At 35.6% G+C, this 8074-nt stretch overlaps 1 protein-coding gene across 6 annotated transcripts in view; it reads right to left on the bottom strand.

The window, feature by feature from the left end:
* The window catches only part of SLC25A21 (solute carrier family 25 member 21), a 512298-nt gene that overhangs the window by 344108 nt on the left and 160116 nt on the right, over positions 1-8074 (bottom strand). The gene's annotated exons all lie outside the window — the stretch shown is intronic.

Here is an 8074-nt window from a genome sequence, read left to right on the forward strand (position 1 = left end):
CCCATAAATAGTATAACCTGTAAGTGCAGAAAGTAGCAAATAACTCTCAATTATCACAGAAAATTTATCCTCAGTTTCAAGGCATCAAGAGAAGGTGTAGTATTTTCTGGAGTTTTGATAAATTTTAGGCAAATTCTGACTCATTATTTCATGATCTCATCATTTAATATACATATTACAATGTTTTCAGAACAGTGTCTGAATATGTGTGGTAAGCCAAATGTCCCCAACTTCAGTATTAGCTATTTGGCTGAAAGGACTCAATTTCCATAATAGACAAACCACTTAGGACACTCAGTGTAAAACAATGGCTTTTGAAGTTAGAAGGGTCACCACAAAGAATCCACAGTGCTAGGCTGTGTTTAACTTGTCATTTCCACTGTCAGAATGACAAAACTGATTTGATCAAAAATAGTCTCCAAAGAAGGCCAGTATACTCTGGGAACACATCAACCTGGTCCAACCACCGTGAACTTAGAATTCTGAGAGCATGGCATCAGACCCCCTTGGGGGAAAGTGGTGGAATGTGCAGCTCAGTTTACCTAACCAAAACCTAAATTGTTTTTTATTTAAAACTATGTATTCCAAGAACTCTAATAATTGGAGTAGCATTTGAAAATAATAGCTTCAACAAATATAATTTTTAAAGACTTCTTGCCATTGAGAAATGCTGTTCTGTGGGTATGAAATAAAATGCAAGACTTTCCATTGAAATTTGAGAGGCACAGAGCTTGTTTTAACAATTCGTATGTCTATGTTGGCTTCACAGATAAAGATCAACTCAATGGCATTTTAGAAAATTAGTTGTGTCTAATCCCCAATGTCTTAGTCGACATTTCCTTTATTAATAGAACAGGATACACATGACTGTGGGTTACCTCTTACTGGGTTTGCTATGACTATTGCAGCAGCCTGCAAAGTACAGCTGCTCTGTGAAGTACACCAGAATGCTCTAAGGGGGAAAATGCTTCATCAGGCTTCTCATTAGCTTTCTGGATCTTAACCATCAAAGTTTCGTAAGCATTTGCAGGCTTGTTTTCAAAAATCTCAATATATAAATAACAAAAATAGACAACTGAACAGTGATTTCTAAACTGTCTTCCAAAAACTACATCTAATATTTTGTTAATGTACCACTTTCATACAAAAGTATAACTGGTAATTTTTTGTAAAATATTTATCCCTCCCCCTACTCACCACTCTGAAATTGTCATAAATCATCCAGTAATAAACAAACAAATACTGAGTAGGCCTGCATTTATTTCCTTAATCTTTCCTAGTGCCTTCCTTTCTTCTTTTCTTTACTTTTTATTTATTTTCTTTTTCTGAGGTGGCATTGAGGTTTCAGACCACTGCAACAATGCAAGTCACAAGAATTTTTTGGTTTTCCAGTGCATATAAAAGTTACATTCACACTATTAAGTCTATTAATAGTAGCCTATATATGGGTGTTGAACAATGAGAACACATGGACACAGGGAGGGGAGCACTACAAACTAGGGTCTGTTGGGGGAAATGGGGGAGGGACGGGGGGTGGGGAGGTGGGAAGAGATAGCATGGGGAGAAATGACAGATACAGGCGAGGGGATGGAAGGCAGAAAACCACACTGCCATGTGTGTACCTATGCAACAATCTTGCATGTTCTTCACATGTACCCCAAAACCTAAAATGCAATAAAAAATATATAATTAAAAAATAGTAGCCTATATATTCCATAAAGTGTGAAATAGTATTATGTCTAAAAATAATGTACAGATCTTAATTTTAAAAATACTTTGTTGCTAAAAAATGCTAGCAATCATCTGAGCCTTCAGTGAATTGTAATCTTTTTGCTGGTAGAGGGTCTTGCATCCACACTGGTGAAGGCAAGACCCTGACTGATCAGAGATGACCTTGCTGAAGACTGGGGCAGCTGTGGTAGTTTCTTAAAAATAAGATGACAGGCTGGGCATGGTGGCTCACACCTGTAATCCCAGCACTTCGGGAGGGTGAGGCGGGTGGATCACGAGGTCAAGAGATCAAGACCATCCTGGCCAACGTGATGAAACCCCGTCTCTACTGAAAACACAATGTGGTGGTGTGAGTCTGTAATCCCAGCCACTTGGGAGGCTAAGGCAGGAGAATCGCTTGAACTCGGGAGGTGGAGGTTGCAGTGAGCAAAGATTGTGCCATTGTACTCCAGCCTGGGTGACAGAGTGAGACAGAGCGAGACTCTGTCTCAAAAAATAAATAAATAAATAAAAATAAAAAATAAGACAACAATTATGTTTCCCTCGTCAATGAACTCTTCCTTTCATGAAAGATTTTTCTATAGCATGTGATGCTATTTAAGACCATTTTCCCCAGAGTAGAACTTCTTTCAAAATTGGAGTCAATCCACTTAAACCCTGCAGCTGCTGTGTCAATGAAATTTATGAAATGTTCTCAATTCTTTGTTGTCATCTCAACAATGTTCAGTGTCTTTTCCAGGGGCAGATTCCATCTCAAGAAACTACTTTCTTTGCTCATCCATAAAAGTCAACTTACCATCCATTCAGGTTTTATCCGGAGACTGAAGCAATTCAGCCTCCACTTCTGATTCTCATTCTCTTTCTATTTCTACCAAAAATGCTCTTGAACCCTTCAAAGTCTTCTATGAAAATTGGAATTAATTTCTTCTAAACTCCTATCAATGTTCATATTTTGACCTCCTTCCTTGAATCATAAATGCTCTTAATGGCATTCAGAATAATAAATCCTTTCTAGGTTTTCAACTTATTTTGCCCAGATCCATCAGAAGAATCATTATTTATGGCAGCTATAGCCTTACAAGATATAATTCTTTCATAATAAGACTTGAAAGTTGAAATTACTCCCAATCTATTGGCTGCAGAATGAACATTGTGTTGGCAGGCATGAAAACAATATGAATTGCTTTATACATCTCCATCAGGGCTCCTGAGCAACCAGGTGCATTGTCAACGAGCAATAACATTTTGAAAGAAGTCTGTTTTTCTAAGTAGTAGGTCTTCACTGTGTGCTTAAGATATTCAGTAAACCATGCTGTAAACAGATATATGATCATCCAGGCTTTGTTGTTCCATTTATAGAGAATAGCATATTTGGCATAATTCTTAAGTGCCTTAGGATTTTCAAAATAATCAATGAGCACTGGCTTCAACTTAAAGTCACCAGTTGCATTAGCTTCTAAAAAGACAGTCAGCTTGTCCTTGAAACTTGGAAGCCAGGCAATGACTTCTCCTCTCTAACTAGGAAAGTCCCAGATGGCATATTCTTCCAACAAAAGGCTGTTTCATCTACATTAAAAATCTATTGTTTGGTGTAGCCACCTTCATCAATGATTTTAGCTACATCTTGTGGATTACTTGCTGTAGCTTCTGCATTAGCACTTACTGTTTCACTGTGCATTTTTCTGTTACAAAGACAGATTCTTTCCTCAAACCTCATGAACCAATCTCTGCTAGCTTCGAACTTTTTTTCTGCAGCATAGAATTGAAAATAGTTAGGGCCTTGCTCTGGATTAGCTTTTGGCTTAAGGGCAGGTCATGGCTAGTTTGATTTTCTATCCAGACTACTAAAACTTTCTCTGTAACATCAATAAAGCTGTTACATTTTCTTATCATTCGTGTGTCCACTGGAAGAGTAATTTGTATTTACTCACTTGAATAATTTTTCCTTTGTATTCACAACTTGGCTAACGGTTAATGCAAGAGACCCAGCTTTAGGCCTGTCTTAGCTTTTGACATATCTTCCTCACTAATCTTAATCATTTCTAGCTTTTGATTTACCGTGACAGATCTGTGGCTCTTCCTTTCATTTGAACACTTAAATGTCACTGTAGGGTTACTAATTGGCCTAATTTTAATATTGTTTTGTTTCATGGAATAGGGAGTCCAAGAAGAGGTAGAGAGACAGAGAAACAGACAGTCAGTGGAGCAGTCAGAACACACACAACATTTATCAATTGAGTTTGCTGTTTTGTGTGTACATGATTCATGGTGCCCAAAACCAAATACAATAGTAACATCAAAGATTACTGATCACAGATCATCATAACAGATATAATAATAATGATGAAAACATTTGAAATAGTGTGAGAATTGCCAAAATGTGACATAGAGATTCAAAGTGAGCACATGCTGTTGGAAAAATGGTGCCAACAGACTTGCTCAACAGAGGGGGGCCACAATCCCTCATTAGTAAAAAACGCAGTATCTGCAAAGTGCAATAATAAAATGACATATGCCTGTTTCTTAATTTTTTTTTGCTTCTTCATTTCTAGAAGCATTTTTATTTACTTTTTCACATAATACCAATAGACAAAAAAACCCAGAATGGCTAATAAACAAATGAAAAGATATTCAACAATATGCATCAAGGAAAGGGAAAGTCAACACTAAAATAACATTTCCCCCTTTCGGATGGGAAAATATAAAATAAAATTGAAGGAATCCAGTACTGAGGTAATTGGTACTCTAATACATGGTTAATGGTGCAAACCCTTTTATGTATGTAAATTTTCATCCAGCAATTCCACTTTTTGGAATCTGTCTTACAGAAATACTTGTAAAATTATGCAATTATATACATAATAATGATATGTATGGAAATTGATTAAATTATGGTAGAGCTATATGATCATCCAACTTAAAAAATTAAGTAAATTTGTATTAAAAGTATGAAAGCATGGCCATGGCAGTTTTTAATAAAAAAGAACAAATCATAAAATAATGCTTATAGCATAATCTTTTCTTTAAACCTACATACTAATTGTCAAATTAATTTAGCTGCCTACATAAAAACCTCTATGTACAGGCAAATGTCTCAAATTTAATACTACCTCAAAAATTGAGCTACGATTTTTTCCCCAACACTGTCACCTATCTCACAAATTGGCACCTCTCCCCATTCACTTGCTCATTGAATAAACAAGTGACTTGAGGTGATGGATCTGTTAATTATCTTGATTATGTGAATCATTTCACAATGCACACATACATCAAAGCACTACATTGTATACCATATACATATACAATTTTTATTTGTCAGCTGCACCTCAACAAAGCTAGTGTTGGAGAAAGAAATCAGGAACAACTCCTCTTTCATATTCCCCATCTCTAATCCAATCCTAAACATGTTGCAAATGTGTTTACTCTTCACTATCTACATTATTATTACCCTTGCCTAAGTCTCCACCACATTTTACCTATTACAATAATAGGTAGGTAAAATCCTATCTGATTTCTTGTCTTTTCTTGCAAATGTCTCATCCATTTTTATGTCTGATTTTAAAACGTAATTTGGAGCACATCCCTCCATGCACTATAAGTGCGTGGGCTCCCTTTGCACTTAGAGAAAATCTACACTCCTTGGCTTATACCACCCACACAATTTCAACACAAATGACTTCTCTGATTAATGACATTATTTTTATAACAGCAATAATAATATTGCCAAATATTATTATTTTCTTGTTTAGGTTTGGAAAGAACAGTTTAAAAGACAGAACTATTAAAAAATACTCTGAATACAGTTGAAAGTTATTTCTTGCCCTCTCCTCTGCAATAGCATCCTTGTGGTTTCCCTGAGAGTCTTGACCCTCCAATCTATTCTCCACATAGCATCAACAAAGGTCATCTTACATCAGTAATATATTTATGACATTTCTTTGCTTAAGAAACTTCAATGGTCAATGCCAGCCTGACCTAGCCCCTGCCCACCAGCTCTGCAGCCTCATCTCATGCCATTGGTTCCTTGATTACTCTACTTCAGCTATGTGGCCTCTTCTCAATTGCTCAGACACACCAATCTCTTTCTCATCTTGGTGTTTTGTAAGTACTTCTCTGCCTGAAATACCTTGCCCTCTAGGCTTTATATGGCTGGCTCTTTCTTATATTTTTGGTCTCATTTTAAAAGCCACTTTTTCAGAGAGGCCTTCAATGACCAGTTTTTCTCTCTTTGCACCTATTAATTTCCTTCATATCACTTATCACAAGTGAAATAGTTTGTTTACTTGTTTGTCCTCTGTCTTCTCAATATTCTGGAAGTTCTATGCAACACAGCAATAATAAAAGCATTGGTACTGGGAGCTATGGGGCATGCCTGAGGAGTTAGAAAGACCTTTTAGAATATAGCATTAAGTCCTGAATTTAAGAAAATGTGTTAGGAGGGGAAGTGAGGAAGGTCATTCCAGGTCAAGGACACAACTGTCAAAGCTGAAAAAAAAAAACATTGTGTAAGAGGATGATGTCAAGTTCCAGAAGACTTTGAGAGATATTTGGGGCCTAAGAAGGAAGTGAATAAAGGCCCACTGAGGCTAGAAAGGGATATTAGGGCTGGAAAGACAGGTAAGACCAGATGGTGAAGGACTAAGGAGGCTTTTTTTGTCCTTGAACACTGGGAAGCCACAGCCAGTTTTTATTTTATTTTATTTTTTTTAAAGAGTGAAACTAAAGATGGAATAAAAGGAAGAAAGACAGAGATAACCTAAAAGACAAATCTGCAGTTCTAACTCTCCTCACTAATAAAATATAGTCAAAAACATGAGAAAGAAAGTATAATTTTTATTTAAAGTTGAATATATAAGAAAATAAGACATGTAAACATTTAGTACAAATTCAAATACATTCTAAAGTTAAACTTTTATAAGTAATGTAGTTTTGGGGATGCCAAATAATCCTCCAAAGAAACCAGTGCTAACACTGTGTTAAATAAAACTCAGGGTAGTTAATCAGAATAAGGACAAAGCTATTTGCCCTAAAAAATAAAAGAAAAAAATGTTTGAGGATTATAATCCTTGTATCACTCTGGTAAACTGTACATAGTAAGGTTGCTGGATTTATAGAAAAACAAACAAATAATAACATTTTAAGACGCTAGTACATAAACAAGTCATTAAACAGAAAAACTTGATGACTTGCAAAATACTGAAACTAAGTATTTCCCATTCAGAGATTCACCTAATCATCTTAAAAAATCATAATAAATATTAAAAAGTCATTTTTTTCAAATCACAGAGTTTGGTTATGAACTGATTTGACCCCAAATTCCACTGGACATTCTGTTACAAAGTAATCAGAAATACACAATGTACTTGTTTAATTTGTTTGTACTATGTAAAATTGATTTTTTTCTTTAATACTAAAATTTGGTCCATCTGTTGGGAAAACAGAAAATGTTCTAAATATATACAAAGACTGGAAATGCTCCATTCCACTGACTGTATCCTGTGGTATATGCATTTTCATCAGTATGTTTGTCTTGCAGACAAAATGAATATCAGATGGTGGTTTTGAAAAAGGGCAGACCTAACATGAGGTGATTAGTTTCAAAAACAGATTTTTATTCTTGATAAATTATTACCAAATAGAATCATCTGTTGATTGAGGATATAAAACAGATTGGTCATACTACAACACACAGGTTAAATGAAAAACGGAAATAATAAGTTTATTTAACATGGTCTTGCATTAGGTTTCCAGCAGTGCAAATCTAAGGCAAATAATTAGATTTTCAATTTAAAGGTATACATTTTTTAAGCCAGACGTTTCCTGAGGTCATCTATTTCTTTGCTGGCTAGTCTCACTGCACTAGCAATATATTCAGGACATTTTCACTTCAAACTCTGTATTCCTACACCTTATGTATTACCCTGTTCAAAGCCAGTGTTATAGTTTCATTCAGGGAAAATGCATAGAGGGCAAAGGGCTGATTGTGATGGTTCCTGGATGCAAATAGGGTTCCACTACATTGTCATATAGATCTAAAGAGAACTCATGATTTAAAAAAATAAAATCCTAGGGCTGGTGGGAGTGGGGAGTGGGCAGAACTTACCAAGAGACAACTGCCAAACCAAACGAACGACAACCTCTTACACCAAGTAAATAGGAAAACAAATACAGCACATTTAACTTCTTAAACATCCACTTTCCTTTTTCCCAGGCCAACCTCTTCATTTTATGATGAAAAATAAAAAGTTAAAAGACAACTGCTCTGATCAAGAGTATATTCTACTTTTATGAAACATAGTTCCCTACCCTCCTCTTCCCCTCCTCTATTTCTTTAGTCACTTAC

The sequence above is a fragment of the Saimiri boliviensis genome, chromosome 2 (assembly GCF_048565385.1).
Source record: "Saimiri boliviensis isolate mSaiBol1 chromosome 2, mSaiBol1.pri, whole genome shotgun sequence".
Classification (NCBI taxonomy): Eukaryota; Metazoa; Chordata; class Mammalia; order Primates; family Cebidae; genus Saimiri; species Saimiri boliviensis.